General features: G+C 41.7%; 1 pseudogene; it reads right to left on the bottom strand.

Annotated features, from left to right (window-relative positions):
* Window positions 1-395: 395 nt before the first annotated feature.
* On the bottom strand, window positions 396-12463 carry LOC136329883 (T-cell surface glycoprotein CD1b-3-like; annotated as a pseudogene).
* Between the last annotated feature and the right edge of the window lie 10183 nt (window positions 12464-22646).

A 22646-nucleotide genomic window follows, 5' to 3' on the forward strand; every position in this document is an offset into this window, starting at 1 on the left:
AGGCATGGACACAGTGAGCAGATGGACATCTGTCAGAGGGACAGGGGAGAAGACCAGATTAAAGAAGGTGAAGGGATAAGTCAAAAACTTTAATATATAACGTATTGACAGACAGCAGAATGGCAATAGCCAGAGGGAGAGGGGGGTGGGGGTAGGGGGAGGAGGGCAAAGAGAAGAGGAGATGGTTGGAAAGAGACTTTCTTAGAGGCAGACAGAGCATGATGTGGAGTGTAGATGGTGTTATACTCAGTTGTATACTTGAAACCTGCATGGTATGGCAAACCATGTCAATGCAATAAATTAAAAAATAAATTAGAAAGAGACATATTGAGGATAAAGTGATATAAATAAATAGAATTGGTAAAAAAAAAAAGTGGGAGAAGGACAGAAAAGACTTAGTGGCCCCTCAAATACCATACTGCTAGACAAATCAAAAGAATGAAGGTGGACAATATTAATGCCAAAATTATTACCATGGTGGAAGTAGGATGTCCTGGCAATTGGGAGAAGACACACAGATGTCACTGCCAAACTCATTCCTGAGTCTCCTGCCCTTCCTTTGCTCACCTGAGTGTCAGCTCCATCGCTCCCCCTCTTGGATATAAAGGCAAATCCATTTTTCCCTCTCAGATTCTCTAACACAATAATCCTTATCTATCCTCTATCATTCCTTCTTGTGCCACTTCAAGCAATGAATAGGTCCATGACTCTTACCTCTTTTATGCCTTAGGTAAGTGATTTTCAACCTTTTTCATATAATGACACACAAAAACTAATTATTAAAATTCTCTGACTCACCAAAAATTTTATACTGATCTGACCAAAAAAGAAATAGGTAAAATTTTGATCTATTCACACAGATGGCTATTACTGTATTAATAGTTTCCAGTTTTAGAGAAAAGAGGTCAGTTCCCCTGATAAAACTGTGAAATATTGTGTGTTTTAAAATATTTGATAGCATACCAGTTGAAAATTGCTGCCATAATCCATCTTTTCTTTCTCTTGTTTTTCCTCCATTAATCTTTTCTCTCTCCCTCCCTCTTTGTTTCTCTGTCACACACATTTAGTCTCACCATTTTTCCCACCCCTCCTTCCATGTTTGTGGACCATCTTTTCCCATTTCCGGTAAGGACCAGTTCTTTCTCACCCCAGTGGAGGACGATGTCCTGGCCTCCCAGGCTGCTGTGCTTTACTTGGCAATTCAGGTTAGCCTCCTCCCCAGTCACAACGTCCAGGGTTACTTGGAGATACCACGTATCATCAGCATTGGGCAGGATGTCACCTTGACGAGTTCCTGGATGCTTCTTCTCACCCCTCATCCACATCACCCGTACAGGTTGGGGTAAAACCCTGAGACATGGCACACCAGCATTAGATGACCAGGCAGAGGAGGGGGGGTCACTGGAAAACCAGGCCTTGGGCTTCACTGGGGCAGAAAGGAGCAAGAAGACAGTGTCAAATTATGACTCTAATCTAGACCATAGGGACTTGAAACCCACTGGTTTGGACAGTGACGCCTTCCACTTTTTTTGGCACTCTGTACCTTTGAATTCACAGAGTTGGTGGAACATGAAATAGAAAAGTCTTGAGGGAGAGAGAACAGGACTAACCTTGTATCTGCAGTTCTGCTTTCCCTGCATCAAGAATACCTAAGAGAGACTGAGGGCAGGTATTTGAAAGGAATTTCTCTATGATATTAAAGATACCTTGGTAGTGAGAGAGAATTGCACAGAACCTCTGTGCTCTGCTGCTACCTTCAGTCGCAAGCACACATGAATGATTCTGGAAAATCATGAAATCTATTCTTCCCAAAGCTCCCCTAAAAATCTTACTGTGGTCTCCTAGAATGCAGCTCACAGATACCTATAGCCTGTATCTCAATGGGATCTGGATAGAAGAAAAAGAGGGAAAGACATATTTAAAGCCAACAAGAAAAAAAGGGATCAAGAAAGAACCTAGAATTTTTTATTTGTGTGGGGAGAAATGTTTGAGATGTAAAATGATAAGCCAAAACCCATTTTGAGCCCTAGCCAGTTGGCTCAGTGGTACAGTGTCAACCCAGTGTGTGGATATCCTGGGTTCGATTCCTGCTCAGGGCACACAGGAAAAGCGCCCATTTGCTTCTCCACCCTTCCCTCTCTCTTTTCTTTCTATCTCTCTCTTTCACTCCTGGAGCCAAGGCTCTGTTGGAGCAAAAGTTGGCCTAGGTCCTGAGGATGGCTTCATGGCCTCTGCCTCAGGTGCTAGAATGGCTCCGGTTGCAACAGAGCAATGCGCCAGATGGTCAGAACATCACCCTCTAGTGGGCTTGCTGTGTAGATATCAGTTGGGAGCATGCAGGAGTCTGTCTCTCTGCTTTCCTACTTTTCACTTCAGAAAAATACAAAAAAAATTTTAAAAAGCCAATCCAGTCTTTCACTTCCTACACAATGACTTTTTAGTAAACAACAATCCAAGTATAAGAGGGTAGTTCCATAACTACCTTTTATCAGATAAAAGATTATAACGAAGCAGAATAATTTCTATTTGCCTAGTGACATCATGGCCATCACAATGGCATAATGCATTGCTCATATCTTTGTGTGATACTGTGGTAAAAAAATCCACTTTACTGCTAGTTGTATAAGAGAATAGCAATGCAATATATACAGTACATAATACTTGATAAAGATAATAAATGATGCTACTGGTTTATGTATTTTTTTTTACTTTTAATTGTTATTTTAGAATATACACATTGTATTTTCAAAAAAATAAGTTTACCATAAAACAGTATGCCATATTATTTCAGCTATAGCCTAATACCTAATACCTCTCATTTTCTTCATTACTTGATTAGATAATTATCTCCTGAGCTTGATTTAATGTTATATGTTTATAGTATAATAATGTGCTCTATAAGATTTTATCCTTGGTGCAATAAAATATACCATATAGCTTAGGTGTGTGGTAAGCTATCTTCTATGTCTTTTTTTTTTTTTAATTTATTCATTTTTAGAGAGGAGAGTGAGAGGTAGGGGGAGGAGCAGGAAGCATCAACTCCTTCCTGTATGTGCCTTGACCAGGCAAGCCCAGGATTTCGAACCAGTGACCTCAGTGTTCCAGGTCAACACTTTATCCACTGCGCCACCATAGGTCAGGCAATGGTAAGCTATCTTATCTTGGAATGTTAAGTGCACTCTATGGTAGTTATAATACAATGTGTTTCTCAAAACATGGCCTCAATATGAAGTGGTATATAACTCTATTCAGAGACTTTATGAAAAAAATTAGCTATTGCTTGATTTAAGAGAGAGAGATGGAGACAGAGAGAAAGACACCAGAGAGAGAGAGAGAGAGAAACAACAATTTGTTATCCACCCATTCATGCACCTATTAGTTGAGTCTTATATATGGCCTGACTAGGAATTAAATTTGCAACCTTAACATAACAGGATAATGCCCTAAAGAACTGAATAATCAGGCAGGGTATTCTAAGATGTTTCAATAAGAGAAAAATGGGAAATGTATACATATCATAAATGTTGGAGAAAAGCTATTGTAATAAAGTACAGTGGGTAACAAGAAAGAAGGGGGAAATGTGATGATCAGAGTGATGAAATTAGGAAAAGTCAACATTCCAGTAGAATGGGAAAATTACATTGAGAGGAGGGAGCAGGGAGGAGATGCTTGAGGATATGGATTAAAAACAAAAAAATTCACACTTTGAAACAGGGTAGGAAAAGTGAGGGCTTCTTGCCTGACGTTTAAGCAGAAAAAGTTATGTGCAAATAAAAAGAGGTCTTTATCAGATAAAAGTGTAAGAAGCAGAAAGAATCTGAAATACAGAGGGTACTTGGGTTACGACACAGTTCTGTTTCTATGAAAGTGATGTAACGCAATTTCTGTTGTATGTCAAAACTCACCTAGCTGCCTGATCAGACAGTGGTGCAGCAAATACAGCATTGGACTGGGACATAGAGGACCCAGGTTCAAAACCCCAAGGTGGTCACGAGCATGAGTGAGGGCCCACCTGGCTTGAGCACAGGTAACTGGCTTGAGTGTGGGATCATAGGCATGACCCCATGGTTGCTGGCTTGAGTCCAAGGTTTCTGGCTTGAGCAAGGAGTCACTCACTCTTCTGAAATCCCAGGTCAAGGCACATATGAGAAAGAAAGCAGTCAATGAACAAATAAGGAGCTGCAACAAAGAGCCACAGGAAGAATTGATACTTCTCATCTCTCTTTTCCTGTCTGTTCCTCTCTCTGTCTCTCTGTCTGTGTCAAAAAAAAACAGAAACAAAAACATACTCTAGTAACACAAACAGAACATTTACGCTTTCAACAGTCCAAAACGGCATAGGTAAGCATGCTGCGGATCCCAACTCCACCATTCATGAACCTTGTTACTACATATCCTTGCACCTTGCGCAACCAAACTAGTTCACCCACATAGTCCATATGGACGATGCTGACAGCATAAACTGAAGCACTCACATCTCAATTTTTAAAGTTTTTTTGGAGGTGAGCATTAAAAACTCAAAACGTCATATGTCACTCAAGTTGTAACCCGAGGACACCCTGTACTTGATGGAGGTATGGTGTCTAAGATGAAGAATGCTCTAGGGAAGTGTGTTCATACAGTTGGATAAACTGGGAAGGAGGAGAGAAAGATCATGAGGAACAGTAGCATGAACCAAGAGGAAGAAAGAAAAAATCATTCATAATCTCCCCAGATCAAAGGACTGCAATTACATGTCAACTGGAATTCACTGACATGATCCTGTGCTATCTGAGTGAATCCGAAGAAACAGAACTGGAATGTTTCCACCACCTCATTCACCTCCATGTTGCTGAAGTTGCCCTTGGACCAAGGCTTCAGGCCTGACCAGGCAGTGGCGCAGTAAATAGAGTGTTGGACTGGGGTGTGGAGAACCAGGTTCCTAACCCGAGATTTCCAGTTTGAGCAAGGCTCACCAGCTTGAGCCCAAGGTTGCTAGCTTGAGCAAGTGGTCAATAGATCTGCTGTGGCCCCCTAGTCAAGGCACATATGATAAAACAATCAATGAGAAACTAAAGAGCTGCAATTAAGAATTGATGCTTCTCATATCTCTCCCTTCCAGCCTGTCCGTCCCTATCTGTCCCTCTCTCTGTCTCTCTCTGCCTCTGTCACAAAAAAAAAAACAAAAAACAAGCAAAACAATAAAAGTCTTCAGGAAAATGGCTATGTCCGAGTCACCATTTCAGCCATGAATCCACAAATCACCAGCCAGTCTTAGCCTTGATTTTGTGCCCAGGTGCTGTTGACAAATGATGACATGAGATGGTATGGAAAGAGGATGGACCCGGGAAAGCTGTGGTAGTGAGAAGATAAACAAAGAACAAGAAAAGCAGGAGAAAATTTGGGGAGGGAAAGGAATTAAACCAGAAACATCCAAAAAATAAAAATTCCAGAGCCTGAAGAGCAAAATGGCAGAAACATTTGCTTGTACCAGAGCCTCCAGCTCCATCCTCAGCATCCAAAATAGAAGAAGAGGGATGGAGACAGGCTGGCCCAGACCCTCAGGGGTATGCACAGCATGCTTTCATCCAGATCTCCCACACCCAGAGTTCCAACCAGGGTTACCCTTACCTTGCTTGTGTTTGTGCTCACTGTCACCATCTCGGATGAGACCTGTTAGTAACAGAAGTGGAAAAAGCAGTATTTCACCAGGAGATGGAACTTCTGACTCTTAGAGGTGGTACTTCATCTCTGAAGTCAGCAAACCATTGTTTCCTCAGTGCTCTATAGTAGTGACTTCCTTTTCCAAGGGACAAGACTGCCTCATCCATCTTGCTCGTCAGAGAAAGGCTGTGCCTCCCACACAGTGACCCTCCCACTAAGCCTGTCATTTGACTCTGGACTTGAGTTTTAGATTTTTCTTCTTACCTCCCTGGCTCTCAGGTGTCTTTCTTCACCTCAGCTTTCTTTATACTACCTTGAAAAAGCCACCATGTGGTTTTGAAAGGTTATTTTACCTCCTCAGTCTTTTATTATATCCTCTGTTTAATCAGAAGGCACTGTTAAACTATTGCCTGCTTTAATGCTTGAAAATTCTTTTGGTTCATTGGTTCATCTACCCAACTCAAACTTCCCTGCATGGCCCTCTCTTCTCTTGCACATTCTCAGTGGCTCCTCTTTCTCATTTTATCCCCCTTGTCTGGTCTCAAAACTGCAACCTTGTTGTATCAAGATAATGGCTAAGTCCTTCGAATAGATCTAACACTAGGCTCACAGGGGCCCACACATTAAATCTCCATGCTCCAAGTCTCTCTCTCTTCCCCAAGTGGGATCTAGCCCAGCAGGGCAGGATACCCAGCAACTGGGCTGGCTGATTGTGAAGTTCCACCCTACACAATGCACATGATCTGCTGTGCTGGTGCTGATCACAGGAGAGAATCTACTTCAGCTGGGCCAGGTGTGAGGAATCCTTTCTTTGGATACCACTCTAGCAGGGGTTGTTAGGTCCTGAACCAATGCTGTTCATAGCTGGCCTCTGGATGTGCCAGCCCTGGACCTCTCTGGAAGGAACCCAGCACAGACCAGTGGAGTCACAGCCAATTACTAGCCCTCCACAACCTTGTTGGAGCTACAAGCAATCCAGAATTTGTGGCTGCCTCTGTTGGGCCCAGGTGCACGTGGAAATACCAAGCTGCCCACCTGGCTGGCATTTGCCAACACTGGTCCTGGGGGAAAGTTCCCTCAGTCCCACCTCCTGCAGCCTCTGTCTGCTTGCTGACTGCTTATTGGGCTCAGCCACTGAAAAACACCTCAGCTAGAGTCTAGAGCAGGGGTCCCCAAACTTTTTACACAGGGGGCCAGTTCACTGTCCCTCAGACCGTTGGAGCGCCATACTATAAAAAAAAACTATGAATAAATTCCTATGCACACTGCACATATTTTATTTTAAAATAAAAAAACAAAACGGGAACAAATACAATATTTAAAATAAAGAACAAGTAAATTTAAATCAACAAACTGACCAGTATTTCAATGGCAACTATGCTCCTCTCACTGACCACCAATGAAAGAGGTGCCCCTTCCGGAAGTGCGGCGGGGGCTGGATAAATGGCCTCAGGGGGCCGCATGCAGCCCACAGGCTGTAGTTTGGGGACCCCTGGTCTAGAGCTTGTGGCAATTCAGGGATTAAAAAGGGTGGTATGAGTGGCTCTCCATCTCGGACCCAGGCTTCAGTCTGTCCAGACTTTTTTTCACCAAACTTAGTAGGATGTGGCCTCAGAAATTTGGTGGATGTGGCTTCTGAGACCCAGAAGTGTGGTCTGCCGTATTGTGGACAGTTTCTACCTATCTTGCCCTAAGGTGTAAGACCCAGTTTTGGACTTGAGAGAGTTTGGGAGAAAACTCTGGCCACAACACCAGAAAACTGAGTTACTTATATGCCTCTGACTTCCTGGCCTCTCAGAATGACCCATCACCATAACTGGGGTAGCAGAGATTCCTGAGGGCAGAGCAGTTGCTTTTCCACAGGTTGATGCCACTCAGAGGGGACTGCTCCACTCACGACTGAGGAATTGGAGAATGACTCAGCACAGGGGTTCCAGTGGCCATCCACCACAGTGTCTCTCCCTGGGCCTCCAACTTTACATTCTCCTCATGCAACTCTACTCCTCTCAGCTCTCCCTCCACTGGAGCCCCAGGTAAGTGGCTGTGAAGGAGAATTTCTCTGCAGGCCCTTTAAGATGGGGCCTGCCTCTCTGAGAGCTCCACCTCTTTCTTGCAGACAGAAACCCAGCTCTTTTCACCTCCAAATGCTGTGTGAACACCTATTCTAGGCTCTGGGGCTCTAGGCTGGGGCTCCAGATCTGGGGCTGAGCACCCACACCTGTCAGGGTAACCATCCCACAGTGAGAGTCCCTCCAGAGCCTCACCCACCACTTGCTCCTGGGCATGGGGCAGCCCTTTCTGTGCCTCTGCCCTTCCTTCCAGTCTCAGTGGAGCTTCTTCTGTGAATCTTGGTTATAGATTCCTCTTCATTTAACACAAAGTTGTTCTTTCAAGAAGATTCCTCTTAATTTAAGTTGCAATCTAATTTGATCCTGGGAGGTGGCAGTTGGAACATCTGTCTACTACATCACCATCTTGAATCCCTCATTTCAATCTCATTCTTTTATTGCAACTAGTGTGAATGAGACAAATTGTATCATTCTATTTTACTTCAATGAAAATTTTTCTTCTAAAGATTTTCCATCTTTTTTTTATTATTTTCTAATTAAACATCTTATCCCTGAACTATGAAGTTAATGTGTGAATATTTCATAATTAGTTGTTCATTTTATAATGAGGTGAACATGACATAAGGTTAACTATTTTAAAGTATACAATCTATAAGCATTTAGTTCATTATATTGTTGTGGAACCATTAGTTCTGACATTTTTCAATATATTTTTATTACCCTAAAAGAATACTTTATATTCATTAAGCAATCACTTTCTCACATCATGCTACTATTAATCAATAACTTTCTGTCTCTGAGGAGTTACTTGTTCTGGATATTTCATATAAAGGAGATCATACAATATGTGTCTTTCATGTCTGGATTCTTTTACTTAGCATAATGTTTTTGAAGTGCTTCCTTGTTCTATCATGTATTTACCATTTCCTTCTGCATGAAATACTTTTTTCCAACCCTTCACTTTTAGTCAATCTCTATTTTTTATTCTGAATGGATATCTTGTTGACATCATATATACAGCTCTTGTTTTCTTAACTATGCAGCTACACTATGTGTTTTGATTGGAGCACTTAACCCATTTGGTATTAATATGTACTTATTTATTATCATTTTATTCTTTAAACCTATAAATCTCTTTCTCTAGATTTCTCTCTCTCTCTCTTTTTTTTCCCTTTCCTCTTCTTATGGCAGGCTCTTAAACATTTCTTTCAGTAGTGGTTTTGTGGTAATAAACTCTTTGAGTCCTTTTTTTTTGTCTAGAAAGCATTTTATTTCTGCTTTAATTTTAAATGATACCTTTGTTAGACAGTGTGTCTTGGTTGTTGGTTTTGATTTGCATCATATTGAATATTTCTCACTAATTTCTTCTGACCTGAAGTGTGTCTGTTGAGAAGTTAGATATCAGCAATATGGGGGCTACTTTGTAGGTAATTGATTGACTTTGTCTCATAGCTTTTAGTATTCTTTCTTTGTCTTTTAACTTTGGCATTTTAATTATAATGTATCTTGTTGTGGGCCTCCTTAGGTTTCTCTTCATTGGGTTTCTCTGTGTTTCTTGAACTGATGTGACTTTTTCCTTCATTAGTGTATTGAAGTGTTTGGTTATGATTTCTTCAAACAAGTTCTCTATCCCTTGTTCATTCTCTTTTCCCTATAGAACCCCTATAATTTGAATGTTGTTTCTCTTCATGTTGTCACAGAGGTCTCAGAGCTTCCTCAGTCTTTTTGAGCCTTTTTTTTTAACTCTTGTTCCTGTGCTTATGTTTATCTTGTCCTCTAAATCACTGATTTGATCCTCCACTTCATCTGACTTGCAGTTGATTTCCTCTAGTGCAGTCTTCATACCAGATATTGTATTGGCCATTTCAGGCTGGTTCTTTTTTATAATTTCAATGTCCTTTCTAATGCTTACTCTCTCTTTGTTTAAGTTCTCATTTTAATCATTCATTCTTACTTTAAATCCTGAACATCCTAATGACCGTTATTTCAAACTTTGTGTCTGGTACATTGATTACTTCCAATTCATTTAATTTTTTTCCTGGGGAATTATCTTGTTGATTTATTTGGATCATATTTCTTTGACTTCCCATTTTGTCAGTGTAATACAGAGGTCCGGAAACTTTTTTGCTGAGAGAGCCATGAACACCACATATTTTAAAATGTAATTCTGTGAGAGCCATACAACAACCTGTGTATGTTATGCATTAACCAAGAAAAATTTGATGTTGTCCCGGAGGACAGGTGTGATTGGCTCCAGCCACCTGCGGCCATGAACATGAGTAGTAGGAAATGAATAGATTGTAGAACATGAGAATGTTTTATATTTTTAAGGTTATTATTTTTTTATTAAAGATTTATCTGTGAGCCAGATGCAGCCATCAAAAGAGCCACATCTGGCTTGTGAGCCATAGGTTCCCGACCCCTGGTGTAGTAGGTAGTACTTTCTGACTTTCATATTTGTCATGGTGTCTTTATGAGGAAGATGAGCTCAGTGGTACTGATCTCCAGGCTGCCTCTGTTACTGGCTCTAGCAATGCTTCTTGAAAGTTATATTTATCTTCTGTTGTATATGAGTCTGTGTACCGTTGGCCCTTTCATGTGTAGGGTTATCACTTCAGGTTGGCTGGCTCTAAGTGTCAACCTTGATCACATGTTTTAGATCTTACTCAGTGTCTGCCCTGATGAGTGCATTTATTTTTTGCTGTGTCTTGTTCCTTCTGGACTCCCACTGAGTGTGCTGCTTGTGTTGCTAGCTTATTCTAGCATTTGTTTGATCAGCCACCCACCATTGTTTGTGTTGGTTCTGGGTCCTCTTGGTGTGGGTAGAGCACAGAGCGCATTCCTAGCAGCTGTGGCTGATGCAATGCTGCAAGAACACTCAAGCACCTGAAACCCTACTAGGCACACCCAGGAGGGAGCTCACCTGCTATAAGAAAGTAACTCAGCTCCAACCAGGGAGCTCCTTGACCTTTTCAGCCATTGGCTGTGAAGGACATGCTGTAACATTCTATTGGCTGAACCCATGTATATAAGCTAGCTCATTTCCTTAATAAAGTGGATCTGTGTCACTGAACCTGGTCTCCAGAGTTTGGTCTCTGTGTCTCCATCATCCTCACCCCCAGTGGGCCTTGTCTACAACTGGCGCCCAGACAGGGACCTAACCAGCACCCAAGGGATGGGTTAGTGACCCTCTGCAATGGGAAACCTTATCCCTCACTCCTGAGCCCCACAAGATCAACCCTCTATGCCCTATTGCAGAGTAGGGAAGTTGAAGTTAGTGAAAAGGATTTTTGTACCTACTGGAAAATCCTCTCAGGTTTCAACACTTGGCTCCAGGACATACCTCTTTGGGTCCCAATACTTGGGCCCAAGCTTTCTGGCATGTTTGTTCGGCCAAAAAACATGAAGGACAAACCTTCCCTCTTGGCCTCATTTCTGCCCTGCTAGCGATACATGCCTGCTTGACCAGTATTCCTGCTGGTGACCTTCCGCCAGTGCCAAAAATATTACATGATACCTTTCTCTCTGGGGAGCCCCTACCTTCCTAGTCACCCCCCTCCACTGAAAAGGAAAGTAGTTTAGCCTCCGAGTTTGACAAAATTGTGGCTAAGCGTTCCGAAATGAAAACCAACCAAATTGCTAACTGCGCCATCAGCTACGCTGTCTGAAAAAGCGGAAGTTGCCACTTCCTCAGTACCTGATGGGGCTCAAGGCCCTGCTCCAATTCCTCAAACTATAAACCTAACCCATGTTCCTGCTGTAGACCCACTGGCCAGCCTATACGCCCCCATGTGTCTTTTTTCTCCCCCCCCCTTGTTTGTCTGTCTTGTCTATTTTTCTGTATCTCTACTCTCTCTCTCTCCATACCCTCTCTCTGAAATGATGCTGAAAGGACCTAGCCATAGCACAGTGGTGGGGACCATACCCTCTTATAATGCAAAGAAGCAGTTCTGCTTGTGTTTTTCAGCCAATTTGGATACCAGGAACCCCCTAACCAGCTTGACAGGGTTTCTTAGGCTAAGTGGTTCAGTCTTCACCTGTCCAAAGCCACAGCTCTGGCCTTCTCCACACTGACTACACCTGAGGGGAGGAAGGCCTTAGCGCTCCAAAAGAAGACCTTGCAGCTGGCGTGCATGTCCCATCACCTGGGGGGATATGGAGGCTTTGGTGAGGCGGGCCCAGAGAATGGCCCCTGATGGGCCTCCAGGCCCTGGTGCTCTGTTCTTGTTTATGTGTGCTATAGTAACTGCTAACTCCATGACGTGGGCGGACCCCCATGTCTGGGCTGCTTTTCTCCACCCTGGCATTGTCCTGCCTATAGAGACAACAACAAGCTGTCATTCATCAAGTCCAACTGGCCCTATTTTAAAGAGAAGGGGGAAATGTAGCTAGAGTGCAGAGCGCATTCCTAGCAGCTGTGGCTGATACAATGCCACATTCAGGTGCTGAATACTCCAGCACCTGAAACCCCCTCCTAGGCACACCCAGGAGGGAGCTCACCTGCTGTAAGGAGGTAACTCAGCACCAACCAGGCAGCTTTCTGACATTTTCAGCCATTGGCTGTGAAGGACATGCTGTAACATTCTATTGGTTGAACACATGTATATGAGCTAGCTTACCTCCTGAATAAAGTGGATCTGCGTCACTGAACCTGGTCCCCAGAGTTGGGTCTCTGCATCTTCATTGTCCTCACCCCTGTTGGCCCTTGTCCACATCTTCGCAGGATTCTGGTATGGGCTAGCTTCAGCCATTGTTTGAACACAACCCACTTTAGGTCACCTGTCTGGATCTACTGCTTTGTTCACTGTTTCTGTTAATGTTTTCTGTGCCTGTGCATACTGTGGGTGGTATCAGCCTATGTATATGGATCAGCTTCCTCATGCTTAGAGCTAACAGCAGCATCTTAAATGGGTCCAAACTCTATAAGTTTTCTCCACTTTTCATCCATTCTACTTCCTCTTGCAGCTTCCTGGTCTTCCCACAGAGTCTTCTGTTGAAAGCCTGTAGTGTGGGTTCAGACTGGCATCACACCATGCACCCCTTCACAAGTTGTAAGATTAGTACATTAGGGCAGCTGAATTCAACACGACATCATTACAGAATCCCCTTATTTCAAATGTGTTAAGTTGCCAAGGAAGTGTAAAACTTAGCATTAGCTATGCCATTTTAAAGAGGAATAATCAGGCCACTTACCCCCTCCTTTCTGTGGAGAGAGGAAAGAGAAGAGTGCAGGAGCTTCCTGGCTTACAAGGGCTGCTGGGTCATCTAGTCATAGTTTAGCTAATTACTAGAATTCTCTGAAAGGGTGCCTGGGGCCACTTGCCACACAGAGCAAATAAGATAGAACTTATCTGAAAACCTTAGAAAACAATGTTGATGTACTTTAATCAAGAATTTCTATACTCGAACTCACCCTAAAGTAATGAGAGTGATGTATACTTCTAGACAAAGGGATCACAAGACCCTCCTTACCCAACTCCAACCAGTACTTGGTTTTGTATAAAAGCAGGCTCAGAGCTGTATTAGGCGATACATGATTTGGCATTGTGCCCCTTGTAGCTAGCCAGCTAATTAATAAACTCCTCAAAATTTCTTCTCTAACCTGCCTTGGTGTCTCTATGTAACCTGCGGATTAGATTACATTGCTTTGTAACACAAGGATCCCTTGGTCAGGAGCTCAGTACAGGGAAAGTTGCTCTATGCCAGAGTTTAATCCTTTAGACACTGATGGATGCTCCAATTATATTTCTCCCGAGTTAAGTTAGCAGCAGGTCAAGATTGTGTGGAGCCAACAGTCTCCTCTACAGAAGTTCTTCTAGCTGGGGAATCCTGGTCTCAGGGAGAAAGAACAAGCGTCCTCCACTGGGGCTGACTGTGCCCTTCTAGATAGAAGCTAAGATCCCTCACTTCATTCTAAGAATAGGCTCCCAGGAATCCACACTTTGAATATTCATGCTCTTATACTCTCTCTTCCCTGTGGACCCTGACCAAGTGGGACAAGATATCTGGTACCCAGAAAGGCTGACTGTGAAGCTCTGCCCTGTTCAATGTGTGTGCAAGCTGCTGTGCAGGAGTTGACCACATAACGTGGAGCTTGCCTTGGCTAGGCCTTGTGTCTAACATGCCCTCCCTTAGGACACACCACCAGCTAGGGTCATTAGACTCTGAACTAATGTTTTCTGTACCTGGCATCAGGATGTGCCTGCCCTGAATCTTTCTGGAAGAAACCTGTTGTAGACCAATGGGGAGCATTGCCCCTGACTTCCATGACTAGCCCTCAGCAACCTTCTTAGAGCTCCAAGCAAAACAAAGTTGTGTCTGCTGGGACCTGGTGTACATGGAAATACCAAGCCACACACCTAGGCTGACTTTTACTCACACTGGCCATGGGGTAAAGTCAGAAAAGACCCAAGGCAGAATCAGGTTTTCTGATTTCTGCCTCTTGCTGGCTCTATTTCTGGCTGCATGTTGGGCTTGGCCACTGAAATAAAACCTCTGATACAGTCTAGAAGAGGGGTCAGGAAACACTTTGGCTGAGAGACCCATGAACGCCACAGATTTTATTTATTTATTTTTTATTTTAATAGAGTGACATTGATAAATCAGGGTACATATATTCAGGGAGAACAGCTCCAGGTTATTTTGACATTTGATTATGCTGTATTCTCATCACCCAAAGTCAAATTGTCTTCCGTCAACTTCTAACTGGTTTTCTTCATGCCACTCCTTCTACCAACACCCTCTCTCTCCTCCCCCTCACCTCATAACCACCACACTCTTGTCCATATCTCTGAGTCTCATTTTTATGTGCCACCTATGTATAGAAGAATCATATAGTTCTTACTTTTTTTCTGATTTACATATTTCGCTCAGTATAATGTTATCAAGGTACATCCATGTTGTTGTAAATGATCTGATGTCATCATTTCTTATGGCTGAGTAGTATTCCATAGTATATAAGTACCAAAGCTTTTAAATCCACTCGTCCACTGATGGACACTTGGGCTGTTTCCAGATATTCACTATTGAGAACAATGCTCATGGGGGTGCATATCTTTTTTTGAAACAGTGCTATAGTGTTCTGGGGTATATTCCTAAAAGTGGAATAGCTGGGTCAAAAGGCAGTTCGATTTTTAATTTTTTGAGAAATCTCCATAGTGTTTTTCACAGTGGCTGCACCAGTCTGCATTCCCACCAGCAGTGCAAGACAGTTCACTTTTTTCTACATCCTCACTAGCACTCATTCTGTGCTGTTTTGTTGATGAGTGCCATTCTGACTGGTGCAAGGTTATATCTCACTGTGGTTTAATTTGCATCTCTCTAATGATTAGTGATGTTGAGCATTTTTTCATACGCCTATTGGCCATCTGTATGTCCTCTTTGGAGAAGTGTCTATTTATTTCTTTCGCCCATTTTTTGATTGGACTGTTTGTCTTCCTGGTATTGAGTTTTACAAGTTCTTTATAAATTTTGGTTATTAACCTCTTATCAGACGTATTGTCAAATATGTTCTCCCATTGCGTAGTTTGTCTTTTTATTCTGTTTTTATTGTCTTTAGCTGTGCAAAAGCTTTTTAGTTTGATATAGTCCCATTTGTTTATCCTGTCTTTTATTTCACTTGCCTGTGGAGACAAATCAGCAAATATATTGCTGCGAGAGATGTCAGAGAGCTTACTGCCTATATTTTCTTCTAAGATGCTTATGGTTTCACGGCCTACATTTAAGTCTTTTATCCATTTTGAGTTTATTTTTGTGAATGGTGTAAGTTGATGGTCTAGTTTTATTTTATGCAGGTAGCTGTCCAATTTTCCCAACACCATTTGTCGAAGAGGTTGTCTTTACTCCATTGTATGCTATTACCTCCTTTGTCAAATATCAGTTGTCCATAAAAGTGTGGGTTTATTTCTGGGTTCTCTGTTTTGTTCCATTGATCTATACGCCTTTTCTTATGCTAATACCAGGTGTTTTGAATACAATGGTCCTGTAGTATAACTTGATATCTGGAAGTGTGATTCCACCCACTTTATTCTTCCTTTTCAAGAATGCTGAGGCTATTTGTGTTCTCTTTTGGTTACATATAAATTTTTGGAATATGCGTTCTATATCTTTGAAGTAAGTTATTGGTATTTTAATCGGTATTGCATTGAATTTATAAATGCTTTGGGTAATAGAGACATTTTAATGATGTTTATTCTTCCTAACCATGAGCAAGGTATATGCCCCCACTTGTTTGTATCTTCCCTGATTTCTTTTAATAATGTTTTATAATTTTCTGAGTACAAATCCTTAATCTCCCTGGTTAAATTTATTCCTAGGCACTTTATTTTTTTGTTTGCAATGGTGAAGGGTATTGATTCCTTAATTTCTCTTTTGACAGTTCATTGTTAATGAATAAAAATGCCTCTGATTTCTGAGTATTAACTTTATATTCTGTCACCTTTCTGAATTCATTTATCAGGTCCAGTAGTTTTTTGACTGAGACTTTAGGTTTTTTTATATATGTCATATTATCTGCAAATAATGATAGTTTTATTCTTTTTCCAATTTAGATGCCTTTTATTTCCTTTTTTTGTCTGATTGCTATGGCTAGGATTTCCAGAACTATGTTGAATAAGAGTAGTGAAAGGGGGCACCTCTGCCTTGTTCCTGATCTTAAGGGGATTACTTTTAATTTTTGCTCATTGAGTATGATGTTATCTATGGGTTTGTCATAGATGACCTTTATCATGTTGAGGTATGTTCCCTGTATTCCCAATTTGGTGAGAGTTTTGATCATGAAAGTGTGTTGGATTTTATCAAATGCTTTTTCTGCATCTATTGAAATTATCATGTGGTTTTTCTCCTTCCTTTTGTTTATGTTATGAATCACATTGATTTATTTTCAAATATTGTACCAGCCTTGCCTCCCAAGAATAAATCTCACTTGATCATGGTGTATGATTTTTAAATATATTGCTGGATCTGGTTTGCTAATATTTTGTTGAGGATTTTAGCATCTAAATTCATCTGGGATATTGGCCTATAATTTTCATTGTGTTGTCTTTGCCTGGTCTTGGAATCAGAATTATACTCGGCTCATAAAAGGAGCTTAGAAGTTTTCCTTCCTCTTGAATTTTTTTAAATAACTTGAGAAGGATAAGAGTTAGTTCTTCTTTGAATATTTGGTAGAATTCAGTTGTGAAGCCATCTGGCTCAGGACTTTTCTTTGTTGGGAGTTTTTGATAATTGTTTCGATCTCATTTGATGTAATCGGTCTGTTTAGGTTTTCTGAATCTTTCAGATTGATTTTTGGAAGATGGTATGTTTCAAGGAATTTGTCCATTTCATCTAGGTTGTCTAGTTTTTTGGAATACAGTTCTTCATAGTATTTTTTTTACAATAATTTGTATTTTTGTTTTATCAGTTGTTATTTCTCCAATCTCATTTCTAATTTTATTTATTTGAGTCCTCCCTCTTTTTTTTTTTTTGGTGAGTCCAGTTAATGGTTCATTGATCTTGTTTACCTTTTCAAAGAACCAGGTCCTAGTTTCATTGATCCTCTGTATTGTTTCTTTAGCCTTTATGTCATATATTTCTGCTCTGATCTTTATTATTTCCTTCCTTCTACTAGCTCTGGACTTTACTTGCTGTTCTTTTTTTAGTTCTTTTAGATGCAGGGTCAAGTTGTTTCTTTGAGCTTTTTTTTTTATTTAGCTTTTTAAGGTGTACCTGTAGTGCTATGAACTTCTTCTCAGGACTACTTTTTCTGTGTCCCATAAATTTTGAGTTGATGTATGCTCATTATCGTTCATTTCTAGGAATTATTTTTATTTCTTCTTTGATCTCATTGTTAACCCATTCTTTATTTAATAACATACTACTTAGTTTCCAAGTGTTTGAGTACTTTTGAGCTTTTCTGTTGTGGTTGATTTCTAGTTTCATGCCATGTGATCAGAGAAAGTACTCGATATGATTTAAATTTTCTTAAATTTGTTGAGGCCACTTTTGTGCCATAACATGTGGTCTGTCCTAGAGAATGTACCATGAGCACTTGAAAATAATGTATATTCTGCTGCTTCAGGGTGAAATATTCTGAAGATATCTATTAAATCTAGTTGATCTAGTGTGTCCTTTAAGTCTGCTGTTCCTTTGTTAATTTTCTTTCTTGAGAATCTATCTAGTGATGTTAGTGGGGTATTGAAATCCCCTACTATTATAGTATTGCTGTTGATCTCGCCATCAAAGTCTGCTTTATATATTTAGGTGCTCCTATATTAGATTGTTGATATTTATAACATTTATATCTTCCTTTTGGATTGCTCCCTTTATCAATATGTAGTGACCTTCTATAAGAAGTAAAGTATAGTAAGAGTACTATAGCCTTTGTTTTAAAGTTCATTTTTCTGATATAAGTATTGCTACCCCAGCATTCTTTTCATTTCCATTTGTGTGAAATATTTTTTTCTATCCTTTTATCTTCAGTCTATGTGCATCTTTTGTTTTAAGGTGTGTCTCTTGTACACAGCATATGTATGGGTCCTGTTTTCTTATCCATGTAGCTTCCCTATGTCTTTCGATCGGATCGTTTAATCCATTTACATTTAAAGTTATTATTGATATGTAGTTGTTTATTGCCATTTTATTCTTTAAAGCTGTATTCCTTTTTTCCTATATTCTTTTTTCCCTTTGATCTGTTTACAACAGACCCCTTAGCATTTCTTGAAGCATTGTTTTGGTTGTAGTGAATTCCTTGAGTATTTTTTTTTTTTTTTGTCTGGAAAGCTTTTTATTTCTCCTTCAATTTTAAATGATAGCCTTCCTGGATAAAGTGGTCTTGGTTGTAGGCTTTTGTTCTGCATTACTTTGAATATTTCTTGCCATTCCATTCTGACCTCAAGTGTTTCTGTTGAGAAGTCGAAAGTCATCCTTATGGAGGCTTCTTTGTAGCTGATAGCCTTTTTTTCTCTAACAGCTTTTCATATTTTCTCTTTATCACTTAGCTTTAGTATTTTAATTATGATGTGTCTTGGTGTAGATTTCTCTTTAATGGAGTTCTCTATGCTTTTTGAACTTTTGAGACATTTTCCTGCCTTAATTTAGGAAAGTTTTCAGCCATGATATGTTTGAACAAAGTTTATATACCTTGTTCTTTCTCTTCTTCTTCAAGAACCCTTATGATGTGGATGTTATGTCTCTTTATGTTGTCACAGAGCTCTCTCAGAGTTTCCTCAGACATTTTGAGTTTCTTTTCTTTTTTTTTTTGCTCTGCTTTCATGCCTTCATTTATTTTGTCCTCTAACTTGCTGATTCGATTATCAGCTTCATCCATCCTGCTTTTAATTCCTTTAATTTTTTTCTTCATTTCTGATATTGTATTTGTCACTTCTGACTGATTCTTTTTTATTATTTCAATGTCCTTTTTTTATATTTGCTATCTCTTTATTTAGTTGTTTGTAATGACCATCTAGACCATCTATTGTTGTTCTAATATCTTTGAGTATCCTAATAATCATTATTTTAAACTCTGCATCTGGTAATTTGGTTATATCTGACTCATTCAGGTCTTTTTCTGGGGATTTCTCTTGATTCATTTGTGTTGCATTTCTCTGCTTTCTCATTTTGGCTGTGTAAAAGTAGGTTTTGGCAACTGGAGTCCACTGCATGTGGCTTCTGTGTTCCCTAGGTGTTGTCTGTCTGCAAGCCCACCACCCCCTCTGCTGCTGTGTAGGGCATTTGGGTATGGGCATTGCTGGTGCCTGCCCACTGGCGTTGTTGCTGTGGTTTCCTCCTCTCCATGGGTAGGGGCTGTGATCAGTGTTCGGGTGTAAAAGCGTCAGTGGTCTTGGCTTTCCCCCCACCCTGCCCCCACGGATTGGTTTATGCTCAGCCCTGAGGGCAGGGGTGAGCACCGTTCCTCAGCTGTGGGTCTCTGCCTGATTCTGGGCTTTAGCCCCGTCCCTGCAGGAGAAGCCTGCTCACAGGATGGCTGCAAGCCTTGGATCCCAATGCTACATATTTTAAAATGTAATTCTGTGAGAGTCATACAATGACCTGTGTACGTTATGCATTATCCAATAAAAATTTGATGTTGTCCTGGAGGACAGCTGTAATTGGCTTCAGCCACTTGCAACCATGAACATGATTGGTAGGAAATAAATGGATTGTAATACATGAGAATGTTTTATATTTTTAACATTACTATTTTTTTTATTAAAGATTTGTCTGCAAGCCAGATGCAGCCATCAAAATAGCCACATCTGGCTCACGAGCCATAGGTTCCTGACCCCTGGTCTAGAGCCTGGGACAATTCAAGAATTAGAAAGGGTGGGGGTGTGGCTCCCATTCCACAGCCCCTGGTGTCAGTCTGTCCTGACTATTTTTGCAGAACTTAGTAGGGTGTGGACACAAGGAGTCTTATGAATGTGGACTTTGAGACCCAAAGATGTGGTTTGCCTATAGTTTGGACAGTGTCTACTGATTCTCTTGTGAGGCAGAAGCACCCATCACATTCTTGAGAGAATATGTGGAAAGTTCTGGCCTCAATCCTAGAGAACTGAGTCCTGAGGAACCCCCTGCTTCCTAGCTTGCTTCTTAGAATGCCACAGTCTCCTTAAGGTGGAGCAGGCGAGATTTTCAAGGGTGGAGCAGTTGCTTTCCCCCAGGTTAATGTTGCAAGGCTTATCTGGAATTTTTCCCTCCCTAAAAATGAAGAAACAGATCTTATTCTCCAATGTGGTTCGGCCACTATATCCACTGTATAACCAGACCCGGTGGCCTCCTGAAGGGACTTTTGATTTTAACACCCTCACCATTTTAACTATTGACAAAGAACTGGGAAATGGTTGGAGATCACTTACATTCAAGGCTTCTGACATTTGTTCTCACATCCTAATCTCTGTGCCACCTGTTCTGTGGTACAAGACCTTTTTGGCGAGAGAAACCTCAACTAAATCCTCCACTCCTGATTATTCCTCCTTCGTCGATGCCTAGTTATCTCCCCCTCCTGTCTGACCCTGGGGGACGCCCCTCTCTCCAGACCCCTCTCTGGTCTCTCTGCAGACCTCTTCTACTTGGATCTTTTCTCTCCAGTAAGTACCCACCCCTGCCGAGCAGGAGCCCCTCCCTTTTCTGCTGTGTTCTTAAGCCTCTCCCCTGTCAGGCCCTCCCCCACTGGCCATTGGCCCTCACGTGGGTTTGCAGGGCTCCTGATCCCACAGTCCAACCCCAGTCTTCTTGCAGGAAGGCTTGCCCTTGTCTTGCCTTTGGCTCCAGTATTTCCAGCTGGATATGGGTGCCAGGCTCCCCAGAAGCACCCCCTCTTATTCTCAACCCTCAAACTTTTATTCAGGACCTGACGAACATGGCATTTAAGATTTTTTTTTTGTATTTTTCTTTTTTTTTAATAATTTTATTTTTTTAATGGGGTGACACCAATAAATCAGGATACATATATTCAAAGATAAAATGTCCAGGTTATCTTGTCGTTCAATTATGTTGCATACCCATCACGCAAAGTCAGATAGTCCTCTGTCACCTTCTATCTAGTTTTCTTTGTGCTCCTCCCCCTCCCCCTTTCCTTCTCCCACTCCCCCCTCCCCCCGTAACCACCACACTCTTATCAATGTCTCTTAGTCTCACTTTTATGTCCCACCTACTTATGGAATAATGCAGTTTTTGGTTTTTTCTGTTTTACTTATTTCACTTCGTATACTGTTATCAAGATCCCACCATTTTGCTGTAAATGATCTGATGTCATCATTTCTTATGGCTGAGTAGTATTCCATAGTGTATATGTGCTACATCTTCTTTATCCAGTCATCTATTGATGGGCTTTTTGGTTGTTTCCATGTCCTGGCCAATGTGAACAATGCTGTATTTTTCTTAAGCCGGAAACTGGGAAGCAGTCAGACAGACTCCCACATGTGCCTGACTGGGATCCACCCAACATGCCCACCAGGGGGTGATGCTCTGCCCATCTGGGGCATTGCTCTGTTGCAACCAGAGCCATTCTTGCACCTGAGGCAGAGGCCATAGAGCCATCCTCAGTGCCTGGGCCAACTTTGCTCCAATGGAGCCTCGACTGCGGGAGGGGAAGAGAGAGACCGAAAGGAAGGAGAGGGGGAGGGGTGGAGAAGCAGATGGGCACTTCTCCTGTGTGCCCTGGCTGGGAATCAAACTTGGGACTCCAGCACACCAGGCCAACACTCTACCACTGAGCCAACCGGATAGGGCTCATTTAAGATTTTTAATGGTCGGGAGGAACAGGCCGAGGCTTTTTGCCAGGCCTGTACACAGAAAAAGGTAACTCTGCAAACCCAGGGTATTGCGGCAGCCCTGAGGCAGGCAGAGCAACAGGGGCAAAGCATAGAAACTGCCTGATTCAAGCCTGGGCCACAAAGAGGATCCCCACTAGGAGCTTGCTTTTAATGTGACAAAGAGGGTCACTGGTCCCAACAGTGCCCCCTGTCCAAGGTCACCCACTTAGCCCTGCCCTAATTGCAAGCAGGCTGGCAGAGTGATTGTCCCCTTTGGGCAACAGGTTCTTTCTCAGTGCCTTTACGTGGAGGAAAAGCCACCCAATGGGAGGTCAAGCCAGCCAAGCGGGCCCACTGCTCCAACTCCTAGGCCTCATGGATGACTGACACGGCCCAGGCTAGAATACCCTAATCACCCTCGCCAAGCCAGGGTAATACTACAGGTAGCAGGTAAGTCCATTCATTTCTTGTCAACATGGGGGCTACCTTCTCTGTTTTGTCATCACACTCTGGACCTCTAGTTCCCTCACAGGTCTCGGTTATGGGAATGGATGTGACCCCTTCTTTTTTCCTTTGCACACCACTCCTGACATGCAGTTTGGATGGAATCCTCTTTCTTGCACTCCTTCAGATTCTTTCTTTCCTTGATCTAATAGGCTTCTTTCAACACTGAATTTCCAATTTTTCTCTCTTAGCCAAA

The sequence above is a fragment of the Saccopteryx bilineata genome, chromosome 3 (assembly GCF_036850765.1).
Source record: "Saccopteryx bilineata isolate mSacBil1 chromosome 3, mSacBil1_pri_phased_curated, whole genome shotgun sequence".
Lineage (NCBI taxonomy): Eukaryota > Metazoa > Chordata > Mammalia > Chiroptera > Emballonuridae > Saccopteryx > Saccopteryx bilineata.